The sequence below is a fragment of the Pristiophorus japonicus genome, chromosome 9, assembly GCF_044704955.1.
Source record: "Pristiophorus japonicus isolate sPriJap1 chromosome 9, sPriJap1.hap1, whole genome shotgun sequence".
In the NCBI taxonomy this organism is placed as follows: domain Eukaryota; kingdom Metazoa; phylum Chordata; class Chondrichthyes; family Pristiophoridae; genus Pristiophorus; species Pristiophorus japonicus.
Window position 1 is genome coordinate 210,046,744 of NC_091985.1, and position 25,199 is coordinate 210,071,942.

General features: G+C 46.0%; 1 pseudogene; it reads right to left on the bottom strand.

Moving 5' to 3' along the window:
- LOC139273578 (zinc finger protein 774-like) overlaps positions 1-25,199 on the bottom strand; it is a 35,986-nt pseudogene that overhangs the window by 8,817 nt on the left and 1,970 nt on the right.

Consider the following 25,199-nt stretch of genomic DNA (forward strand, 5'->3'; position numbering starts at 1 on the left):
CCCAAGGAACTAGGACCATGTTCACTGACAGGAAGGAGGCCATTAGGATTATGCCCCAACCAAAAACAGTCCGAGGGGTGCGTAAGGTACTGGGGCTCTTTAACTATTTGCAGGAATTTTGTACCTAACTTTGTGGCAATCGCAGAACCAATACAGCTGCTCGTGAAAGTGGGAAAACCATCCTTAGAAACTGTAGAGTGGGCCCCGAACAAGAAGCAGCATACGGTAATCTGAAGGAAGCCCTAATGTCAGCTCCAGGGCTGGGACTCCCGAACATGGATCTCCCGATCCACATATATTGTGAGAACCAGGGAGGCTTCTATGGAGCCGCGGTGACACAAATGCATGGGGATAGGATGAGACCCATAGCTTACTACTCGACACAGCAATCTCCAGCGGCTGCCGGTCTGTCCAGATGCCTGGCCGCACTGGATTGTGCCACTTAGGCAGTCAAAATTAGTGAGTCTGTCATAATGATAGGAGAAATAATACTGCACACAAAACACACACTGGTGGAAATGCTAAATGGGAGGCAGTCTTATTACCACATGATTGGCTTGGATCAAGGGACTCATTTCACGGATCAAGGGACTCATTTCACGGATCAAGTGATGAAAGAAACTTGTAGAATATTCGGTATTAAGCCGCCTACGAGACAGAATCAGAAAGTATGTGAGGGAATTGAGTGAGCAGTTGAAAGGTATGCGACAGGAGGTCCGAGAAAGGCAGAAGGAGGAGGACGAAGACAGTGAGATAGCCGCCTCGGCTATAATCCCTGAGGTGGGGGCGAAGGTAATGGTTAAGGAAGTGGCAGAGAAACCAGGGTTCGCACCTAGGGGAGCGGACGATATGAGGTATTAATTAGTGGAGATACATGTGCTTGCATTGATATGAAAAGTAGGGGTCGATGGAAACACTGGTCTCAGCTGAAAGAATATAAAGGTACGATAGATGGACTTTTTAAAGAGGATTAGGATGTATATTTGCAATATTAGGGATACTGGCTATAATAAAGTGGATCTGGAAAAGGGCACATGCCCGGAGAAACGGTGCAAACAATCCAGTTGAAATAGAAATGGTAAGACAAACTAAAAACCTGGAATATGCAGGATGTGTTTTATCAACAGAATATAAACGTGATCACCACCGTCCTTCCGATTCTACAAGGACAAGCTACAAGGCTGCCCCTAGGGGGCCCAGAAGCATATACTCACACCAGAGGGTACAACAACTACATAAAGCAGCTCCTAGGGGGCGGCATCTGAGTGGCAGGAGCGTTTATCTTGAAGCCACAAGATAAGTGGGTAACAAAATGTTACCTGAATATTGTAAACCAACAAATTAACCTTGGGAAAGCACGTGGTAGTTAAACCTGGAACAGAAGCAATAGTACATTGTCTGGACCCAGAGAGGGACATGATCTTAGGGCCGTCCTCGTTAATAGGTCATATGTGAGGAAGAGAGAAAGTATTCAGGTCCAGCAGTGATGATTAATAGTCACGACCCCAGGACCAACAACACTACCACCAATTACTTGACATCCCCTTACTGAAGGCCCGCCCGGCGGGTTGGTGACGAGATCGGAGGGAATGTTGTTATTTGACAATGTGCAGCATGAAATGTTACCTGTGAGCATAAATTTAACAGACCTATACCTGCCAGAAAAGTTTAGCCCCAAGACTAAAGTGCTGTGCACACGATTGCTAGACACAATCCTGAGAAAAGCTAGTGACACATCAGGAGCAAGGGAGTATCATAAGCAGCTGAGACACAAAGGAGGAAGACAGAGATCATCTTTAGGGAGTAAGTACAGGGACCTCGCTAGTAGATGCACTAGCTATACAGGTGATCCAAGCAGGAGCAGATAGTTTGAGGAGAACGATGGAGGTACGATGAGGAAACAGGCCGGGATAGGGATAGAATCTTCAGAGTTAGGATTTAAAACATCCAAAATACTGCTGGAGGGTATATCCGTATTGGAAGGCCATGCACAAACAATTAACGAGCTAAATAAGCAGGAATGAGAGGACGATGCCGAGGGCAGGAAAAGAGACACATCATGCCAATGGGAGACGGATGATCGGTCAGGTGAGACACAATATGGATCAGATACAAACTGGGCGGCGAGTTCCAGATTGGATAAATAGCACCCAGTTGAAAGAAATGGTACAGCACACTGGGCCATTAGACGCCTGCACCCTGAAAGGAATGACTAGGGTGTATGCGGTTACAGGAGGATGGGAGGAGAAACAAACATAATACGAGGGGAAGAGTACATCTGCGATGGACCAGTATGAGATCAAAAAGAATGGAAATATAAGGGGAATATCTTTATGCGGATGCCGGAGAGAAGGAAGCTTAACTATATGTACTCACCCAGTGGGAGACTGGAGCAAGGATAGCTGTGGGTTTGACAATACTACAGAAGGATGTGTCATTGGAATAAGCCCTGCCCGAACCGAACCCACACATTAAGCCTATCAAGGGTGAGGAGAATATTGTGTGGTAACTAGCCTGGGAACTTACGATGATGGAGGCTTGACTTGTAACATTACAATGCCTAACTTTTGCTTTACTCCCAGAGTGTCGGTGGTAGTGGGAAGAGCACACATGACCTATATAAACGCCAGGAAGGCAATATAAGCGATGAGATTAAGCAAGATATTGATGATTACATGGAAGAGCAAGCACCACCAATTCCCGTTACTTGAAGATTTAACTGAGCTCAAAGGACCGTTGGTTGGTTGGTGATGTTATGTAACAAATGCAAAAACAGGAGAGGCATACCCGAGCAAAGTTACAAGATAGGGATTAGAATTATATCCCATGTGTTAGTCCGAGTGCAGCTGATAGTGGTGCTGATACTCCGGGGAGAATGTGCAGGCAGATACAAGAGACGCAGAGCAAAGACGTTGGCCAAGGCCCGTAACCAAGAACGCAGAAAGCCTTTGTTAGATCCAAAAAGATGTAATCAAACACAAAGACGGCATGAATACCTGATATGAGTCGTGAGTGTCCCAATCCTATCGCCTGATCAACGAAACCGAGGCGAGAGACACACGAATCAAGACAGGAAAAGGCAGGGAAAGGAAAATTGTTGTTCGTGGTGGGTATTAGGGGTTACCACCTGATCAAATGGGGGATTGTAAGAGCAAAAAACCTTAATTAGGGATAAAGTAATTCGGTGTAATTAAAATAAAGTAAGACTGAGAGTAAGGTTTAAAATGCATTCATGGTAGAATAGCTGAATTAGGCAGAAACACTAAGGTCAGAGAAATTCTCTTAGGAGATAAGAACACCCACAAGATTTATGTAAACAGCTCACAGAAATAATGAGAGGCCGCCACGATGTTCCAGCCACAGGAGATAACAGGGACAATGCCTCTTTTAAGCAGAGGGTAAGCCATATGTCTGCCAAGGACATTAGTCTGAGAATTAGCCTGGGAAGACGTTCCTAGAAATGTAACACATAACCTGTAGGCAGCTATTCCCTAGCAACAGTCGTCAGAACTGAATGTACCAATGGAATCATTAGAAATTACTGTAATCAATAAAATTAATGTAACTGTTGCACCCAATGAAATTGTTGTAACCTGTATTAACCAATGGAACACTTCCCCACGTAGTTCCACCATGCTGACTGTATCAACTGTATAAAAATGTAATTACACAGCTTGTCCTGTGAGATCGGCGTTGAGAGCACTCAGTAACGGTACTGATGAAGCCGGATCTCCCTTGATTAATCAGCTTTTAATAAACAACTCTTTTCTCTACAAAAACCCTTTCGTGTGAGTGTTATATTTTTAATACTCCACAACATTAGCTCCAGACCCCCAGACTGAGCATTAATTCAGCCCGGGTAATTGACGGGAGCTCCAGACCAATAGGAAGAGCGGGGGAGGGGCTGGAGGACCGAGCGGGCGACTGGTCCTCCAAACAATGGGAGTGTGAGGGGGCGGGGCTTGTGACATCCAGTGGGCGGGGCTGAGGCTGGATCGTCCCTGATTGCTGAAACTCTGCCCCATTTTTAAAGCAGGTTTCTGTCAAACTCCAGCAAAAATTGGACCTTTTGTTGTGGCTTTAGACAGATGGAACTCTGGGGTGGAGCAAACATTGCAACATTTGGTAGTGAAATGGGTTCATTCAGGACACACAGCAGGGATTATTTCAGGAAATAACACAGTGCAGTGAGAAAGGAAATGCAGTGGATGTTGTGTAGATGGATTGTCAAACAATGTTTGATAAGATGCCGTACAGGAGGCTTGTTGATCAAATTAAGGCTCACAGTATTAGAGGGAGTAGGGCCACGTGGAGAGGAAGCTAGGTAAAGAGCAGAAAACAGAGAGTAGTGGTTAATGGATGTTCTTCAGACTGGAGAGATGTAAACAGTGGTGTCCCCCAGGGTCAATGTGGGGACCATTGCTCCTCAATAGAGAGAAATGATCTGGACTTGGGTATATGGGGCAAAAGATCGGATCTCCAGATGACGCCAAAAATGGGGAGCGTGGGGAACTGTGAAGATGACTGTAAGTGAGTTCAGTCTGAATGCACAGGTTTGTAAATGGGGCAGGTAGATGTCAGATGAAATTTAGTGCAGAGAAATCTGATGAGATACATTTTGGCAGGAAGAAAAAGGGAGGAAATGAATATTAAATAGTAAAACTTTAAAAGAAGCGGAGGAGCAGAGATTTTGGGATCACGGAGACATGGCTCCAGGGTGACCAATGCTGGGAACTCAACATCCAGAGATATTCAACATTCAGGAAGGATAGACAGAAAGGAAAAGGAGGTGGGGTGGCATTGCTGATTAAAGAGGAAATTAATGCAATAGTAAGGAAGGACATTAGCTTGGATGATATGGAATCGGTATGGGTGGAGCTACGGAATACCAAAGGGCAGAAGACGCTAGTGGGAGTTGTGTACAGACCACCAAATAGTAGTAGTGAGGTTGGGGACAGCATCAAACAAGAAATTAGGGATGTGTGCAATAAAGGTACAGCAATCATCATGGGCGACTTTAACCTACATATTGATTGGGCTAACCAAACTGGTAGCAATGCGGTGGAGAAGGATTTTCTGGAGTGTATTAGGGATGGTTTTCTCGGCCAATATGTTGAGGAACCAACTAGAGGGCTCGCCATCCTAGACTGGGTGATGTGTAATGAGAAAGGACTAATTAGCAATCTTGTTGTGCGAGGCCCCTTGGGGAAGAGTGACCATAATATGGTAGAATTCTTTATGAAGATGGAGAGTGACACAGTTAATTCAGAGACTAGGGTCCTGAACTTAAGGAACGGTAACTTCGATGGTATGAGACTCGAATTGGCTAGAATAGACTGGCGAGTGATACTTAAAAAGGGTTGACGGTGGATAGGCAATGGCAAATATTTAAAGATCACATGGATGAACTTCAACAATTGTACATCCCTGTATGGGGTAAAAATAAAACAGGGAAGGTGGCTCAACCGTGGCTAACAAAGGAAATTAAGGATTGTGTTAAATCCAAGGAAGAGGCATATAAATTGGCCAGAAAAAGCAGCACACCTGAGAACTGGGAGAATTTTATAATACAGCAGAGGAGGACAAAGGGTTTAATTAGAAGGGGGAAAATAGAGTATGAGAGAAGCTTGCTGGGAACATAAAAAGTGACTGCAAAACCTTCTACAAATATGTGAAGAGAAAAAGATTAGTGAAAACAAATGTAGGTCCCTTGCAGTCAGATTCAGGTGAATTTAGAATGGGGAACAAAGAAATGGCGGACCAGTTAAACAAATACTTTGGTTCTGTCTTTACGAAGGAAGACACAAATAACCTTCTGGAAATACTAGGGGACCAAGGGTCTAGTGAGAAGGAGGAACTGAAGGAAATTCTTATTAGGCGGGAAATTGATGGGATTGAAGGCCGATATGTCCCCAGGGCCTGATGGTCTGCATCCCAGAGTACTTAAGGAAGTAGCCCTAGAAATAGTGGATGCATTGATGATCATTTTCCAACAGTCTATCGACTCTGGATCAGTTCCTATGGACTGGAAGGTAGCTAATGTAACACCGCTTTTTAAGAAACGAGGGAGAGAGAAAAGGGGTAATTATAGACCAGTTAGCCTGACATCAGTAGTGGGGAAAATGTTGGAATCAATTGGAAAGCAGTGACGGGATCGGTCCAAGTCAGCATGGATTTATGAAAGGGAAATCCTGCTTGACAAATCTAGATTTTTTTGAGGATGTAACTGGTAGAGTAAACAAGTGGATGTGGTGTATTTGAACTTTCAAAAGGCTTTTGACAAGGTCCCACACAAGAGATTGGTGTGCAAAATTAAAGCACATTGTATTGGGGGGTAATGTACTGACGTGATAGAGAACTGGTTGGCAGACAGGAAGCAGAGAGTCGGGATAAATGGGTGCTTTTCAGAATGGCAGGAGGTGACTAGTGGGGTTCCGAAGGGCTCAGTGATGGGACCCCAGCTATTTACAATATACATTAATGATTTGGACAAGGGAATTGAGTGTAATATCTCCAAGTTTGCAGATGACATTAAGCTGGGTGGCGGTGTGAGCTGTGAGGAGGACGCTAAGGGGCTGCAGGGTGACTTGGACAGGCTAGGTGAGTGGGCAAATGCATGGCAGATGCAGTATAATGTGGATAAATGTGAGGTTATCCACTTTGGTGGCAATAACACGAAGGCAGAATATTATCTGAATGGTGGCAGATTCGGAAAAGGGGAGGTGCAACGAGACCTGGGTGTTATGGTACGTCAGTCATTGAAAGTTGGCATGCAGGTACAGTAGGTGGTGAAGGCGGCAAAGGTATGTTGGCCTTCATTGCTAGGGCATTTGAGTATAGGAGCAGGGAGGTCTTACTGCAGTTGTACAGGGCCTTGGTGAGGTCTCACCTGGAATATTGTGTTCAGTTTTGGTCACCTAATCTGAGGAAGGACATTCTTGCTCTTGAGGGAGTGCAGCGAAGGTTCACCAGACTGATTTCCGGGATGGAAGGACTGACATATGAGGAGAGACTGGATCGACTGTATTCACTGGAGTTTATAAGGATGAGAGGGGATCTCATAGAAACATATAAAATTCTGACGGGATTGGACAGGTTAGATGCAGGAAGAATTAAAGGCAATGAGGAATATTGGCCCCTCTGACCCCGAGTTCTAGACTCTCGAGCCACGAGAAACAGCCTCTCAGCATTTGTGTGAGGGAGTGCTTCCTGACATCACCCCTGAACCATCTTGCGGTGGACGCCCTCACCAGAGGAAATAGTTTTTCCTTTAATCATCTTAAACATCTTAATTAGGTCAACCATTAATCTTCGAAATTCAAAGGAATACAAGCCTAGTCTGTGCAACCTGTCCTCATAATTTACAAAAGTCACCACTGCAAGTACAGGATCATAGAATTACAGAAATTTACAGCACAGAAGGAAGCCATGTCCGCCTAATCCCACTTTCCAGTTCTTGGTCCGTAACCTTATAGGTTACGGCACTTTATGTGCGCATCAAAGTACGTTGAGTATGTGATGAGTGTTTCTGCCTCCCTTTCAGGCGTGAGTTCCAGACCCCCACCACCCACTGCGTGAAAAATTGTCTCCTCAAATCCCATCTGAACCTTCTACTAATTACTTTAAATCTATGCCCCCTGGTTATTGACCACTCTGCTAAGGGAAATAGGTCCTTCATATCCACTCTATCTAGGCCCTTCTTAATTCTATAGACCTCAAATAGGGCTCCCCTCAGCCTCCTCTATTCCAAAGACAACAACCCCAGCCTATCCAATCTTTCCTCAGTTAAAATTCTCCAGTTGAGGCAGCATCCTCGTAAATCTCCTCTGTACCCTCTTTACTGCACATCTTTCCTGTAATGTGGTGACTCTAACTGCACGCAGTACTCTAACTGTGGCGTAACTGGAATTTTATATAGTTCAAGCATAACCTCCCTGCTTTTATATTCTATGCCTCGGCTAATAACCACCTTATCTACCCGTCCTAGTTCCTTCAGGGATCTATGGACATGCACTCCAAGGTCCCTCTGTTCCTCTACACTTCTCAGTATCCTACCATTTATTGTGTATTTACTTGTCTAGTTAGCCCTTCACAAATGCATTACCTCACATTTCTGCAGATTGAATTCCATTTGCCACTGTTGTGCCCACCTGACCAGTCCATTGATATCTTCCTGCAGTCTACAGCTTTCTTCTTCATTATCAACCACACGACCAATTTTCATATCATCTGCAAGCTTCTTAATCAAAACCCCTACATTCAAGTCCAAATCATTGATTATATACCACAAAAAGAAAGGGACTAAAGTAGAGCCCTGTAAAATCCCACTGGAAACATCCTCCCAGTCACAAAAACACCCATCGACCATTACACTTTGCTTCCTGCCTTAGCCAATTTTGGATGCAACTTGTCACTATGTTCTGGATCCCATGAGCTTTAACTTTTGTGACCAGTCTGCCAATAGGACCTTATCAAAAGCCTTGCTTCAGGAAGGATAGAATAAAAGGAAAAGGAGGTGGGGTAGCATTGCTGGTTAAAGAAGAGATTAATGCAATAGTTAGGAAGGACATTAGCTTGGATGATGTGGAATCTATATGGGTAGAGCTGCAGAACACCAAAGGGCAAAAAACATTAGTGGGAGTTGTGTACAGACCTCCAAACAGTAGTAGTGATGTTGGGGAGGGCATCAAACAGGAAATTAGGGGTGCGTGCAATAAAGGTGCAGCAGTTATCATGGGTGACTTTAACATGCATATCGATTGGGCTAACCAAACTGGAAGCAATACGATGGAGGAGGATTTCCTGGAGTGCGTAAGGGATGGTTTTCTAGACCAATATGTCGAGGAACCAACTGGGGGGGGGGTGGGGAGGCCACCTTAGGCTGGGTGTTGTGTAATGAGAGAGGATTAATTAGCAATCTCGTTGTGCGAGGCCCTTTGTGGATAAATGTGAGGTTATCCACTTTGGTGGTAAAAACAGAGAGACAGACTATTATCTGAATGGTGACAGATTAGGAAAAGGGGAGGTGCAACTAGACCTGTTTATTTCATCTAATATTTCAAATTCATCGTTATTATTCATTCATGGGATGTGGGTGTCACTGGCAACGCTGTAACCAGGAATGTTGAGCTGTCATTCCTGTAGTTCTTTTAGCCATGTCTCACTAATAGCTACAATATCATACTCACACATGTCCATCAGTGCCCTCATCTCATCTGCCATCATTCCCTAGACTCCTTGCACTGGCATTGAAGTGTTTCTGAAGAGGGCTGTCTTATGATTAGAGAGTGTGTAGAATGGGCCTATACACTTTAGAGTTTAGAAGAATGAGGGGCGATCTCACTGAAACATACTGGCACTGGCATTTAGCACTGCCAAACTCCCTTGTTGTCTATTTTCTAGCCTTTGTTTCTTCTGCCTTCCAAACATTAGCAAAATCCCCGGTGAGGATATCAGTCCCGGTCCTGTTGAGGGGCAACCCGCCCGGCACGTACAGGTCCCATCTCCTCCAGAAATGGTCCCAAAGTCTCAGGAATCTAAAGACTTCCCTCCTGCACTATCTCTCCAGCTGTGCATTCATCTGTTCTATCTTCCTATTTCTGTACTCACTAGTACGTGGCACCAGGAGTAATCAAGAGATTATGACCTTTGAGGTCGTGCTTTTAATCGCTTTCGTAGCTCCCTAAAATCTGCCTGCAGCTGAGCAACCCGTGGTACTGTGGACTTGGCATTGGTTGTACTCCCCAGTGCAAACATCGGGCTCACCAGTATCCGGAACTGAAAACCGGTTAGTGAGTCAGGGGACTCCTGCCCCACCTGCCTGGTCCTCCTTGTCTGTCTGGCGGTCACCCATTCCCTCCTATACCTGCACTCACTTAAGCTGCAGGGTGAACACCCCCAGAAACATGCTATCAACAAAGTTCTCAGCCTCACGGACGCACTGTGGTGAGGGTTTTTGCTTCTACCACCCTTTCAGGCAGTGAGTTCCAGACCCCCACCACCTTCTGGGTGAAGAAATTTCCCCTCAAATCGCTTCTAAACCTCCCCCCCAATTACTTTAACCCTATACACCCTCGTTGTTGACCCCTGTGCTGAGGGAAACAGGTCCTTCCTATCCGCTCTATCTAGGCCCCTCATAATTTTATAGACCTCATTAAGTTCTCCCCATATACTCCTCTGTTTCAAAGAAAACAAACCCAGCCTATTAAGCAGGTTGGTGGGCAGGAGGAGGTTGCAGAGATAGGGAGGGGCGAGACCCTGGAGAGATTTGAACAAGAGGATGACAATTTTAAAGGCTGGTGGCACCAGCCATCTCGCCCAGCACAGAATGTGACTCACTGCCAACAGGAAGGATGTTACCTTAACTACTACAAATGCATAATGAGAAGAAATCAATCACTGTACATTTAACTAACAGCAAAGTGGAAAGAGGGAATTGAATGACCTTTAAACACCTAGTCCACTTGGCACTGAAGTACCTGAAACTCATAATAGGAACTCGAGGGACCCAAAATACTGACAAATGTTAAACTGTTTTGTTGAGAAAAGAAATTGCGATCTAACTTTTAAAAGATAAATAGTTTAACAGGGGTTCACACTGACTCACCTGACTGGCTGACTCAGGATCCAACCCTCAAGCACCGCGATTGGTTGCAGAACATTCTGCTCCCTGGGCCCTCCGGCCTCTGAGCTCTCTTCCTGTTGGTTCCCAGGGCAATTAATCACCACTCGCCAACATCATGCTGCCAGATTGAGTTAAGTGCTCAGAGGAAGAAATAAAATGAGGCCGTGAATCTGAGAAATAAAATTGGAGAAGCATGATTAAATGAACGAGGAGAGGCAAAATAAACTAAAGAGTACAATCCAAAAGGGGGTGCATGAACAGTGAGATCTGCGGGTATATGTGCACAAATCTCTGAAGGTGACAGGAGTGGTTGAGAAATCAGTTAATAAAGCTTACGGGATCCTGAGCATCATAGAGTACAAAAGCAAGGAGGTTATGATGAACCTTTATAAAACACTGGTTCAGCCTCAACTGGAGTATTGTGTCCAATTCTGGGCATCGCACATTAGGATGTTAAGGCCTTAGAGGGTGCGGAAAAGATTTACAAGAATGATTCACGAGATGAGGGATTTCAGTTACATGGGTAGACTAAAGAAACTGGAGTTGTTCTCCTTGGAGCAGAAAAGGTTAAGAGGTGATTAGATTGAGGTATTCAAAATCATGAGGGTCTGGACAGGGTAGAGAGAGAAACTGAGGAGACAGCAGAGAGCAAAATTCACCAGAACCCCTCCCTCCCTGTGTTTGGGCTCATTCGAAAGGAAATTTAAGTTGGGACTATCTGCCAAAAAGTTTGGAATTCTAAAGTGCTTATGGAAGAAACTACGAACTTTAATAGAATTATGAACTTTTACAAGACAAATTCAAGCCTGTGGGCAGACCTAGGGAACTAAAGAAGCCCACTTGATTATTGGGACTGTCTGGGTGTGAGGACTGGGTTAACCTATCTGGATGAATGAGCATTTGGAAATCTTCCTCCACAAGAGACATTACCATCACAGTATCACCCAGAGATAGCTCCCCATCAACATGGGTCTGGACAAACCACTTTCAGCAGAAACATCACAAAGAGGCCCAATCCAGCCTGTATGCGAAAGACGAAGCACAAAAGGACATTGCAATTACCAAATTAATATTTCCATCAGGAAACAGTTTTTCGAAGATCAACCCACCCAAGACATATCAACTTTAACAAGCCCGACAAAATATTACAAAGAAGAACCAAGCCCGCCAAAATTATACAAAGGATTGTGAAGAGATTTGGTGGCAAGATTAGAACACTGAAATCGTATAACTGGCCACTGTTTTCAACAGAGGTTGGTGGGGAGAGGGGTGTTCGCTACTACCTCATCAAGACAAGGAGCAAAACCAACGTGACAGTTGTAAAACTAACTTCTCCAGCCTCGAAGGCTTGAAGTCCTGAAGGAAGGAAGAACATCACCATCTACCATTAACTATCAAAAGGATTGGTAAGCATAAGTCCCTGCCCTGGAGTCTAACCTAGCTAGAATTAGGTATTGGGAGGTGGGAGGTATAATTTTACTGCAGCCCCCTTTGAATGTGTAGTGTAAGGTACTTTATTAGAGTGATTATAAGTTTGACCTTGTACCTTTCCTTGTATTGTTCTTTGTTAGAGTAATTGTTAAGTTTGGCTGTGTATTTTCTTACTAGAGTAATAAGCCTGTATTACCTGGACTGTAATAAAACCAAAATTCTTTGCATCAAACCAGTGTCCCCTGCACTTTTGTCACACCCCCAAATAAATCCAGAGTACAGAACCCAAGAGAGAGGGAGCGATTCAAAACTGCTCAAGTTGGTCAGAAGGGAACCTGACCCCCTCATAGAGACCACAACACACCCCAAACACCGCCACCCCCCACCCTTAGTGGCAAATGAACCAAAGGCGATGCAAGAAAAAACTTTTGTACGCAGAGAGTGGTTAGGATCTGGAATGCACGGCCTGAAAGGGTGGTGGAGGCAGACTCAATCACAACTTCCAAAAGGGAATTGGATAAGTATCTGAAAGAAAAACATTTGCAAAGATCGGGGGAAAGGGTGAGAGTGTGGGACGAGCTGGGAGCCGGCACGGGCTCGACGGGCTAAATGGGCTTCTTCCATTCTCTGATTGTGTGAGCAGAACCTGTTTAAAGGGGCAGGGTCACTGTGCCTGTTTAAAGGGGCAGGGTCACTGTGCCTGTTTAAAGGGGCTGGGGCTTCTCTTCTGAGGCAGTTCCTCAGAGTCGAGGATGACTTGCTTCCACATTCTCAGGTGACTGAAGAATCCAATGCGGGACTTACAGTCCCTGTCACAGGTGGGAACAGATGGTGGTTGAAGGAACGGGTGTCACTGTCGACTCTTGGCTTCAGCTTGCTCCCGGCGAAGAGACTCGAGGTGCTCAGCGTCTTCCCGGATGCTTTTCCTCCACTTAGGGCGGTCTTGGGCCAGGGATTCCCAGGTGTCGGTGGGGGATGTTGCACTTGTTCTGCATCGGCGCACATTCAGAGACTGAACTCCAAGTCATAGTCAACATCTTCACTGAGGCCTACGAAAGCATCGGCCTGACACGAAACATCCGTAAGACAAAGGTCCTCCACCAACGTGACCCCACCACACAGCACTGCCCCCCCCCCGCCCCCCCCAGTCATCAAGATCTATGGTGCGGCCCTGGACAACATGGACCACTTACTTTCCATACCTCGGGAGCCTATTAGAAGCAAGGGCAGACACCGACAATGAGATTCAACACCGCCTTCAGTGCGCCAGCGCAGCCTTCGAGCGCCTGAGGAAAAGAGTGTTCGAAGATCATGCCCTCAAATCTGTCATCAAGATCATGATCTACAGGGCCATAGTGATACCTGCCCTCCTGTATGGCTGAGAAGTGGACCGTATTCAGTAGACATCTCAAATCGCTGGAGAATTACCACCAACGATGTCTCCGCAAGATCCTACAAATCCCCTGGAAGGACAGACACACCAACGTTAGCGTCCTCGATCAGGCCAACATCCCCAGCATCGAAGCACTGACCACACTCGACCAGCTCTGCTGCGTGGGCCACATCGTTCACATGCCTGACACAAGACTCCCAAAGCAAGCGCTCTACTCAGAACTCCTACATGGCAAGCGAGCCTCAGGTGGGCAGAGGAAGCATTTCAGTAACACCCTCAAAGCCTCCGTGATAAAATGGAACATCCCCACCAACACCTGGGAGTCTCTGGCCAAAGACCATCCTAAGTGGAGGAAGTGCATCCGGGAGGGTGCTGAGCACCTCGAGTCTCGTCGCCTAGAGCATGCAGAAAACAAACTCGGGCAACGGAAAGAACGTGCGGCAAACCAGTCCCACCCACCCATTCCTTCAACGATTGTCTGTCCCACCTGTGACAGAGACTGTAATACCCATATTAGACTGTTCAGTCATCTAAGAACTCACTTTTAGAGTGGAAGCAAATCTTTCTCGATTTCGAGGGACTGCCTATGATGATGATGATGATGATGCACTTGATGAGGCTTTGAGGGTGTCACTGCCTGTTTTTAAAGAGGCGGTGTCCCTGGGACGGTTTAAAGGGGCAGTGTCTCTGAGACTCACAAAGGTGCAGTGTCCCTGTGCCTGTTTAAATGGGCAGTGTCTCTGTACATGTTTAAAGGGGAAGTGTATCTGCGTTTGTTTAAATTTGCAGTGAATCTGTGCCTGTTTAAAGGGAGAGGGGGTGAAATTTTGCTACTTTGTATCTCCCATTAACATTCCCAGCTGGTGAAATGGGATGCAAATGAGTTTGCGACTGGGCGCAGTGAGAACAGCGCTTTCCGCTAAATTTGCCGGGAGTTTTGCAGCGACGGTAAGACGTTGCACCCCGCTCTGCTGTGCTCAGTGAGGCTGACGTCATCATCATGCACAGTGCCCCGGAACAAAAATTGTCCCTCGCCCCCTGGTCCTGTGCCTGGCACTGATGATGATAGCAGTCGGGCTTCAGTCGGATGTCGGCTGGTGGAGCGCTACTTACAGGCCCCAGCATCTGGTTTACTTTTAGTTGGCCAATAATGCTTCTTTCTTAGTTTCACATAGTCTCTGTGCCTGTTTAAAGGGAGAGAGTCTCTGTGTCCATTTAAAGGGACAGTTTCTTTGGATTCTCTTATTACTTCAAACCGGTATGCCCCGCTTTGTGATTTGGAGAACACGACAGGCAGTGAGGTCAGCAACAGTGATACCAAACCTCAATCCTAATATTAGCATCTTGGAAAAGGTAAGAGGAAGGCTGAAAAGTCCAAGAGGACGTTGTTTGAACAGCCAGAGCAAGAGCAAGAGGCAATGGGCAATCCTCATTGGGGACTCCACCATCAGGCACACAGGCAGCAGCCTATGTAGAGGTAAGGCTCTGTCAAGAGCAGTCTTCTGTTTTCCAGAGACCAAGGTAACTGATCTCCAGCATTGTGTGGAAGAACTAATGAAAGGGGAATGTCAAGATATTTAGTAGGTTTACATATTGGAACTAATGGTATCATGGATAGAAGTCCATTTGTGATACAGGATTCCTACAAAAGCCTCATAAATGTCCTTCAGCAAAGGGATGCAAGGTTAGTAGTCTCCGGGCTGAGGGGGGAAAGGGGTACTGAGGTGAATGATCAGCCATGATCTTATTGAATGGTGGTGCAGGCTCGAAGGGCCGAATGGCCTACTCCTGCACTTATTTTCTATGTTTCTACGTTACCAGTCATGTCCCGATCGATGGAGAGAAATAGCCAAAACCTTGGGATTCAACATCTGGCTTCAGGACCTCTGCAAAAAGAAGCAGCTTCACTTCATCAATAATTGGGAGGTTTTCGCTGGACAAGGTAAGTTGTTTAGGAGAGACAACCTCCATCTTAACTTCTTGGGAGCTAAAAGGTTGGCAGAGGGTGCTGAATTATCCCAGAGTTCAGCAAGGGGATAGTGTAGATAAGTTCAAAGTTAGCCTTATTGCACGTGATAATTACATAGAAGCAAAGCATGAAGTTAAACCAGTTAGGAAGCAAACAAGAATTAATAACTAAGAAATAGATGGGAGACTTTTAAATTGCCTTTATGTAAATGCAAGGAGTATTGGAAGCAAATTGTTAGAATTGTAATCCTGTGCTGTGTTGGAGAATTTAGATGTATTGTGTATTTCTGAGACATGACTAGATGACAATGATGGCAGACATTCACCTAAAGGTCTACAATGGTTTGAGAAAGGATAGTGTAGGTCAAAGGGGAGCTGGGGTTGCTATTTCAATCAGTGAGAATCGAACAGCTAGAGAGACTTGATATTGCCTCATTAGGCATAGCTGAAGCGATCTGGGTTCAAGTGGACCAAGCTGACGGGCAGGGATTAATTATCGGTAATTGCCTGTATTTTTAATTGCTCACTGCACTCTGGAATGGTTCCTACAGATTGGAAGGAGACTAATGTAGTCCCCATTTTTAAAAAAGGAGACAATGCAGACCCGGGTAGCTATAGGCCCATCAGTTTGACATCAGTAATAGGTAAAACTCCGGACCCCATGAAGTCTCATGGCTTCAGGTCAAGCATGGATAAGGAAATATCCTGCTGATTACCACCTACCGCCCTCCCTCAGCTGATGAATCGGTACTCCTCCATGTTGAACACCACGTGGAAGAGGCACTGAGAGTAGCAAGGACACAGAATGTACTCTGGGTGAGGGACTTCAATGTCCATCATCGAGTGGCTCGGTAGCACCACTGCTGGCCGAGTCCTGAAGGACATAACTGCTCGACTGGGCCTGCAGCAGATGGTGAGAACCAACTCGAGAGGAAAAACCTACTTGATGTCGTCCTTACCAATCTACTTGTTGCAGATGCATCTGTCCATGACAGCACTGGTAGCAGCGACCACTGCAGAGTCATTGTGGAGATGAAGTCCCGTCTAGATACGGAGGACACCCTCCATTGTGTTGTGTGGCACTACCACCGTGCTAAATGGGATAGATGCAAAACATATCTAGCAGTTCAAAACTGGGCATCCATGAGGCGCTGTGGGCCATCAGCAGCAGCAGAATTGTATTCCATCACAATCTGTAACCTCAAGGCCCGGCATATCCCTCACTCTACCATTACTATCAAGCCTGGGGACCAACCCTGGTTCAATGAAGAGTGTAGAAGAGCATGCCAGGAACAGTACCAGGCACACCTGAAAATAAGGTGCCAACCTGGGGAAGCTGCAACACAGGACTACATGCATGCTAAAAAGCAGAAGCAGCATACTATAGACAAGGCTAAGCAATCCCACAACCATCGGATCAGATAAAAGCTCTAGTCCTGCCACATCCAGTCGTGAATGGTGGTGGTCCATTAAACAGTTAACGGGAGGAGGAGGCTCCATGAATATCCCCATCCTCAATGATGGCGGAGCCTAGCAAATAAGTGCAAAAGAAAAAAGGCTGAAGTGTTTACAACCATCTTCAGCCAGAAGTGTCAAGTGATCCATATCGGCTTCCTCCTGAGGTCCCCACCATCACAGAAGCCAGTCTTCAGCCAATTCGATTCACCACGATATCAAGAAACGGCTGAATGCACTGATACAGCAAAGGTTATGGGCCCCGACAACATCCCGGCTGTTGTGTTGAGGACGTGCTCCAGAACGAGCTGCAACTCTAGCCAAGCTGTTCCAGTACAGCTACAACACTGGCATTTACCCAACATATAGAAAACTGCTCAGGTATGTCTGGTCCACAAAAAGGACAAATCCAATCCAGCCAATTACCGCCCCATCAGTCTACTCTCAATCATCAGCAAAGTGATGGAAGGTGTCAACAGTTTTATCAAGCAGCACTTACTCAGCAACAACCTGCTCACTGATACCCAGTTTGGGTTCTGCCAAGACCACTCAGTTCCAGACCTCATTACAGCCTTGGTCCAAACATGGACAAAAGAGCTGAATTCCAAAGGTGAGGTGAGAGTGACTGCCCTCGACGTCAAGGCATTTGACCGAGTGTGGCATCAAGGAGCCCTAGTAAAACTGAAGTCAATGGGAATCAGGGGAAACATTTTCCACTGGCTGGAGTCATACCTAGTACGAAGGAAGATAGTTGTGGTGGTTGGAGGTCAATCATCACAGCCCCAGGACATCGCTGCAGGAGTTCCTCAGGGCAGTGTCCTAGGCCCAACCATCATCAGTTGTTTCATCAATGACCTTCCTTCCATCATAAGGTCAGAAGTGGGGATGTTTGCTGATGACTGCAGAGTGTTCAATTCCATTCGCAACTCCTCAGATAATGGAGCAGTCCATGCCTGCATACAGCAAGACCTGGACAACATTCAGGCTTGGGCTGATATGTGGCAAATAAAATTTGTGCCACACAAGTGCCAGGCAATGACTATCTCCAACAAGCGAGAGTCTAACCACCGCCCCTTAACATTCAATGGCATTACCCTCGCCGAATCCTCTACCATTAACATCCTGGGGGTCACCATTGACCAGAAACTTAACTGGATCAGCCACATAAATACTGTGACAACAAGAGCAGGTCAGAGGCTGGGTATTCTGCAGTGAGTGTCTCACCTCCTGACTCCCCAAAGCCTCTCCATCATCTACAAGGCATAAGTCAGGAGTGTGATGGAATTCTCTCCACTTGCCTGGATGAATGAAGCTCAACACCATCCAGGACAAAGCAGCCCACTTGATTGACACCCCATCCACCACTTTAAACATCCACTCCCTCCACCACCGGCGCAACGTGGCTGCAGTGTGTACCATCTACAAGATACACTGCAGCAACTCGCCAAGGCTTCTTCAGCAGCACCTTCCAAACCCGCGAACTCTACCACCTAGAAGGACAAGGGCAGCAAGCACGTGGGAACACCACCACCTCCACGTTCCCCTCCAAGTCATACACCATCCTGATTTGGAAGTATATTGCCATTCCTTGATTGTCGCTGGGTCAAATTCCTGGAACTCCCTCCCTAACAGCACTGTGGGAGTACCTTCACCACACGGACTGCAGCGGTTCATGAAGGTGGCTTACCACCATCTTCTCAAGGGCAATTAGTGATGGGCAATAAATGCTGGCCTTGCCAGTGACACCCACATCCCATGATCGAATAAAAAACTCGCAGCCCAGCAATGTGTTCAGCACAGAATGATCCCACACAAATCTATTCCCCACTAACACTTTCCACATTCATTCACTAGAAACAGCCCAGTGCCCGCGAGTAACTGCAGCTCTGTGTCTGACTTCAGTTAAACACACAACTCAAAACATTGTAAAGAGAAAACAAACCTCATTATAGTTCAACAGTCTATTCATGAGCAGTGAACCCTTCACCCCAACTCCTCATTCACCCCTACTCTCCAACCCCCCCTCACCCCAACTCCTCATTCACTCCTACTCTCCAACCCCCTCACCCCAACTCCTCTCTCGTCTTCCATTGACATGAATGGATCGTATACTGACAATTGATATCTGTCAGAATTTGAAAGATATTTACAAATGCATCGAGGGGCTTTTAGAGTTTGGATCTTTCTTTATTCTGTCCACTCGAGGAGTTAGATAAACAATTTTCTCCTGTGAATAAAAAGCTGGAGTATTGGGCCATGATGTGTTTACTTGTTCATCTTATTGTCTCTAAATATTTAATCTTGTGGTTTCAGACACAAGATAATCAAGCTCATAATAGATTGTCTTTTACTGATGTTATTAACAGCACTGCAAAATACAGACAGTATAGTTACCTGATCCGGAGAACGGGGATAATACAGTGAATTCAGAGCTCTCTGCTCCCCAGGTCTGTTCTAACAAGCTGCGGCTACACTGGTGATATTTATGTTTACTACATTCATGATCTGACCCTGCTCAAACCATAACCAGGATATCTGTGCATTGTTCTGACTGTGACCACATGGCTGTGTCTCTATCACACACAGACACCGTTTCCTTGTTTTACATCTCCATACACAGACCGTCTCTTTACACATTACACATCACCCAGTCCAGGGTGGCCAGCTCTCTAGTTGGCTCTTGATATATTGGTCTAGAAAACCATCCCTTATACACTCCAGGGAATCCTCCTCCACCATATTGCTACCAGTTTGGTTAGCCCAATCTATATGTAGATTAAAGTCACCCATGATAACTGCTGTACCTTTATTGCACACATCCCTAATTTCCTGTTTGATGCCATCCCCAACCTCACTATTACGTTTGGTGGTCCATACACAACTCCCACTAGCGTTTTCTGCCCTTTGGTGTTCCACAGCTCTACCCATTATAGATTCCAAATCATCCAAGCTAATGTCCTTCCTTACTCTATTGCATTAATCTACTCTTTAACCAGCAACGCTACCCCACGAGATTCGGCGGCAGTTGGTGAGGCGCGAGTCCGGGGTCGGAGGCCTATAAAAGGCCCAGCGGCAGCGAGAGGCGTACTTGTGCAGCTACAGGGAGAAGGCAAAAAAGAAGTAGAAAGAAACAGAAAGGTGATGTCACAGCCAAGGGGGTAAATGATTGGCTGGTGATTGGTGAGTAGTTTTTCTTCTCTTCTCTTCTATAACAGTAAGTAAACTTTAGCATTGTTGTTGCCTATCTAAGGGTTAAATCATGACAGGACAGCTTGGTCGTGTGTTATGCTCCTCCTGTAACATGTGGGAACTCAGGGACGACTCCAGTGTTCCTGACGACGACGTGTGTGGGAAGTGTGTCCGCCTCCAGCTCCTGACGGACCGCATTGCGGAGTTGGAGCCGAGGGTGGATTCACTCTGGAGCATCCACGATGCTAAGAATGACGTGAGTAGCACGTGTAGCGAGTTGGCCTTACCGCAGGTGAAGGGTCCACAGCCAGATAGGGAATGGAAGACCAGCAGGAAGAACAATGCAAGGAAGGTAGTGCAGGGGTCCCCTGTGGTCATCCCCCTGCAAAACAGATACACTGCTTTGAGTACTGTTGAGGGGGATGACTCATCAGGGGAGGGCAGCAGCAGCCAAGTTCATGGCACCGTGGCTGGCTCTGTTGAACAGGAGGGGAGGAAGAAGAGTGGGAGAGCGATAGTGATAGGGGATTCAATTGTAAGGGGAATAGATAGGCGTTTCTGCGGCCGCAACCGAGACTCCAGGATGGTATGTTGTCTCCCTGGTGCAAGGGTCAAGGATGTCTCTGAGCGGGTGCAGGACATTGTAAAAAAGGAGGGAGAACAGCCAGTTGTCATGGTGCACATTGGTACCAACGACATAGGTAAAAAAAAAGGGATGAGGTCCTACGAAACGAATTTAAGGAGCTAGGAGCTAAATTAAAAAGTAGGACCTCAAAAGTAGTAATCTCGGGATTGCTACCAGTGCCACGTGCTAGTCAGAGTAGGAATCGCAGGATAGCGCAGATGAATACATGGCTTGAGCAGTGGTGCAGCAGGGAGGGATTCAAATTCCTGGGGCATTGGAACCGGTTCTGGGGGAGGTGGGACCAGTACAAAGCGGACGGTCTGCACCTGGGCAGGACTGGAACCAATGTCCTAGGGGGAGTGTTTGCTAGTGCTGTTGGGGAGGAGTTAAACTAATATGGCAGGGGGATGGGAATCAATGCAGGGAGACAGAGGGAAACAAAAAGGAGACAAAAGCAAAAGACAGAAAGGAGAAGAGGAAAAGTGGAGGGCAGAGAAACCCAAGACAAAAAACAAAAAGGGCCACTGTACAGCAAAATTCTAAAAGGAAAAAGGGTGTTAAAAAAACAAGCCTGAAGGCTTTGTGTCTTAATGCAAGGAGTATCCGTAATAAGGTGGATGAATTAACTGTGCAAATAGATGTTAACAAATATGATGTGATTGGGATTACGGAGACGTGGCTCCAGGATGATCAGGGCTGGGAACTCAACATCCAGGGGTATTCAACATTCAGGAAGGGTAGAATAAAAGGAAAAGGAGGTGGGGTAGCATTGCTGGTTAAAGAAGAGATTAATGCAATAGTTAGAATGGACATTAGCTTGGATGATGTGGAATCTATATGGGTAGAACTGCAGAACACCAAAGGGAAAAAAACGTTAGTGGGAGTTGTGTACAGACCTCCAAACAGTAGTAGTAATGTTGGGGAGGGCATCAAACAGGAAATTAGGGGTGCATGCAATAAGGGTGCAGCAGTTATAATGGGTGACTTTAATATGCACATAGATTGGGCTAACCAAACTGGAAGCAATACGGTGGAGGAGGATTTCCTGGAGTGCATAAGGGATGGTTTTCTAGACCAATATGTCGAGGAACCAACTAGAGGGGAGGCCATCTTAGACTGGGTGTTGTGTAATGAAAGATGATTAATTCGCAATCTCATTGTGCGAGGCTCCTTGGGGAAGAGTGACCATAATATGGTGGAATTCTGCATTAGGATGGAGATTGAAACAGTTAATTCAGAGACCATGGTCCAGAACTTAAAGAAGGGTAACTTTGAAAGTATGAGGTGTGAATTAGCAAGGATTGATTGGCGAATGATACTTAAGGGGTTGACTGTGGATGGGCAATGGCAGACATTTAGAGACCTCATGGATGAACTACAACAATTGTACATTCCTGTCTGTCGTAAAAATAAAAAAGGGAAGGTGGATCAACCGTGGCAATCAAGGGAAATCAGGGATAGTATTAAAGCCAAGGAAGTGGCATACAAATTGGCCAGAAATAGCAGTGAACCTGGAGACTGGGAGAAATTTAGCAGAGGAGGATAAAGGGTTTGATTAGGGCAGGGAAAATGGAGTACGAGACGAAGCTTGCAGGGAACATTAAGACGGATTGCAAAAGTTTCTATTGATATGTAAAGAGAAAAAGGTTAGTAAAGAGAAAAAGGTCCCCTGCAGTCAGAATCAGGGGAAGTCATAACGGGGAACAAAGAAATGGCGGACCAATTGAACAAGTACTTTGGTTCGGTATTCACTAAGGAGGACACTAACAACCTTCCGGATACAAGAGGGGTCAGAGGGTCTAGTAAGGAGGAGGAACTGAGGGAAATCCTTCTTAGTCGGGAAATTGTGTTGGGGAAATTAATGAGATTGAAGGCCGATAAATCCCCAGGGCCTGATGGACTGCATCCCAGAGTACTTAAGGAGGTGGCCTTGGAAATAGCGGATGCATTGACAGTCATTTTCCAACATTCCATTGACTCTGGATCAGTTCCTATTGAGTGGAGGGTAGCCAATGTATCCCTACTTTTTAAAAAAGGGAGAGAGGAAACAGGGAATTATAGACCGGTAAGCCTGACATCGGTAGTGGGTAAGATGATGGAATCAATTATTAAGGATGTCATAGCAGCGCATTTGGAAAGAGGTGACATGATAGGTCCAAGTCAACATGGATTTGTGAAAGGGAAATCATGCTTGACAAATCTTCTAGAATTTTTTGAGGACAAGGGAGAACCAGTTGATGTGGTATATTTGGACTTTCAGAAGGCTTTCGACAAGGTCCCACACAAAAGATTAATGTGCAAAGTTAAAGCACATGGGATTGGGGGTAGTGTGCTGACATGGATTGAGAACTGGTTGTCAGACAGGAAGCAAAGAGTAGTAGTAAATGGGTACTTTTCAGAATGGCAGGCAGTGACTAGTGGGGTACCGCATGGTTCTGTGCTGGGACCCCAGCTGTTTACACTGTACATTAATGATTTAGACGAGAGGATTAAATGTAGGAGCTCCAAATTTGCGGATGACACTAAGTTAGGTGGCAGTGTGAGCTGCGAGGAGGATGCTATGAGGCTGCAGAGCGACTTGGATAGGTTAGGTGAGTGGGCAAATGCATGGCAGATGAAGTATAATGTGGATAAATGTGAGGTTATCCACTTTGGTGGTAAAAACAGAGAGACAGACTATTATCTGAATGGTGACAGATTAGGAAAAGGGGAGGTGCAACAAGACCTGGGTGTCATGGTACATCAGTCATTGAAGGTTGGCATGCAGGTACAGCAGGCAGTTAAGAAAGCAAATGGCATGTTGGCCTTCATAGCGAGGGGATTTGAGTACAGGGCATTGGTGAGGCCACACCTGGAGTATTGTATACAGTTTTGGTCTCCTAACCTGAGGAAGGACATTCTTGCTATTGAGGGAGTGCAGCGAAGGTTCACCAGACTGATTCCCAGGATGGCGGGACTGACCTATCAATAAAGACTGGATCAACTGGACTTGTATTCACTGGAGTTCAGAAGAATGATAGGGGACCTCATAGAAACGTTTAAAATTCTGATGGGTTTAGACAGGTTAGATGCAGGAAAAATGTTCCCAATGTTGGGGAAGTCCAGAACCAGGGGTCACAGTCTAAGGAGAAGGGGTAAACCATTTAGGATCGAGATGAGGAGGAACTTCTTCACCCAGAGAGTGGTGAACCTGTGGAATTCTCTACCACAGAAAGTTGTTGAGGCCAATTCACTAAATATATTCAAAAAAGAGTTCGATGTAGTCCTTACTACTAAGGGGATCAAGGGGTATGGTGAGAAAGCAGAAATGGGGTACTGAAGTTGCATGTTCAGCCATGAACTCATTGAATGGCGGTGCAGGCTAGAAGGGCATATTGGCCTACTCCTGCACCTATTTTCTATGTTTCTACCTCCTTTTCCTTTCTGTCTATCCTTCCTGAATATTGAATATCCCTGGTTGTTGAGTTCCCAGCCTTGGTCACCCTGGAGCCATGTCTCCGTAATCCCAATTACATCATATCCGTTAACAGCTATCTGTGCAATTAATTCATCTACCTTATTACAAATGCTCCTCGCATTGAGACACAGAGCCTTCAGGCTTGTTTTTTTTTTTTACACACTTTGTCCTTTTTAGAATTATGTTGTACTGTGACCCTTTTTGATTTTTGCCTTTGATTTCTCTGCCCTCCACTTTTCCTTATCTCCCTTCGACCTTTTGCTTCTGCCCCCATTTTACTTCCCTCTGTTTCCCTGCATAGATTCCCATCCTCCTGCCATATTAGTTTAAGCCCTCCCCAACAGCACTAGCAAACATCGGTTCCAGTCCTGCCCAGATGCAGACTGTCTGGTTTGTACTGGTCCCAGCTCCCTCAGAACCGGTTTCAGTGTCGCTGTCATAGGAATTTGAATCCCTCCCTCTTACACCATTCCTCAAGCCACGTATTCATCTTAACTGTCCTGCTATTTCTACTCTGACTAGCACGTGGTACTGGTAGCAATCCTGAGATTATTACCGTTGAGGTCCTACTTTTTGTTTTAACTCCTAGCTCCCTAAATTCAGCTTGTTGGACCTCATCCCGTTTTTTTTACCCATATCATTGGTACCTATATGCATCACGACAATTGGCTGTTCATCCTCCCCCTCCAGCATGCCCTGCAGTCGCTCCGAGACATCCTTGACTCTTGCACCAGGGAGGCAACATACCATCCTGGAGTCTCAATTGCGGCCGCAGAAACGACCATCTATTCCACTTACAATAGTATCCCCTACCACTATAGCTCTCCCACTCTTTTTCCTGCCCTCCTGTGCAGCAGAGCCACCCATGGTGCCATGAACTTGGCTGCTGCTGCCTTCCCCTGATGAGCCATCTCCCCCAACAGTATCCAAAGTGGTACTGTTTTGGAGGGAGATGACCACAGGGAACCCCTGTACTATCTTCCTACTCCTGCTCTGCCTGATGGTCACCCATTTCCTATCTGCCTTTGTAATCTTTACCTGTGATGTGACCAACTCA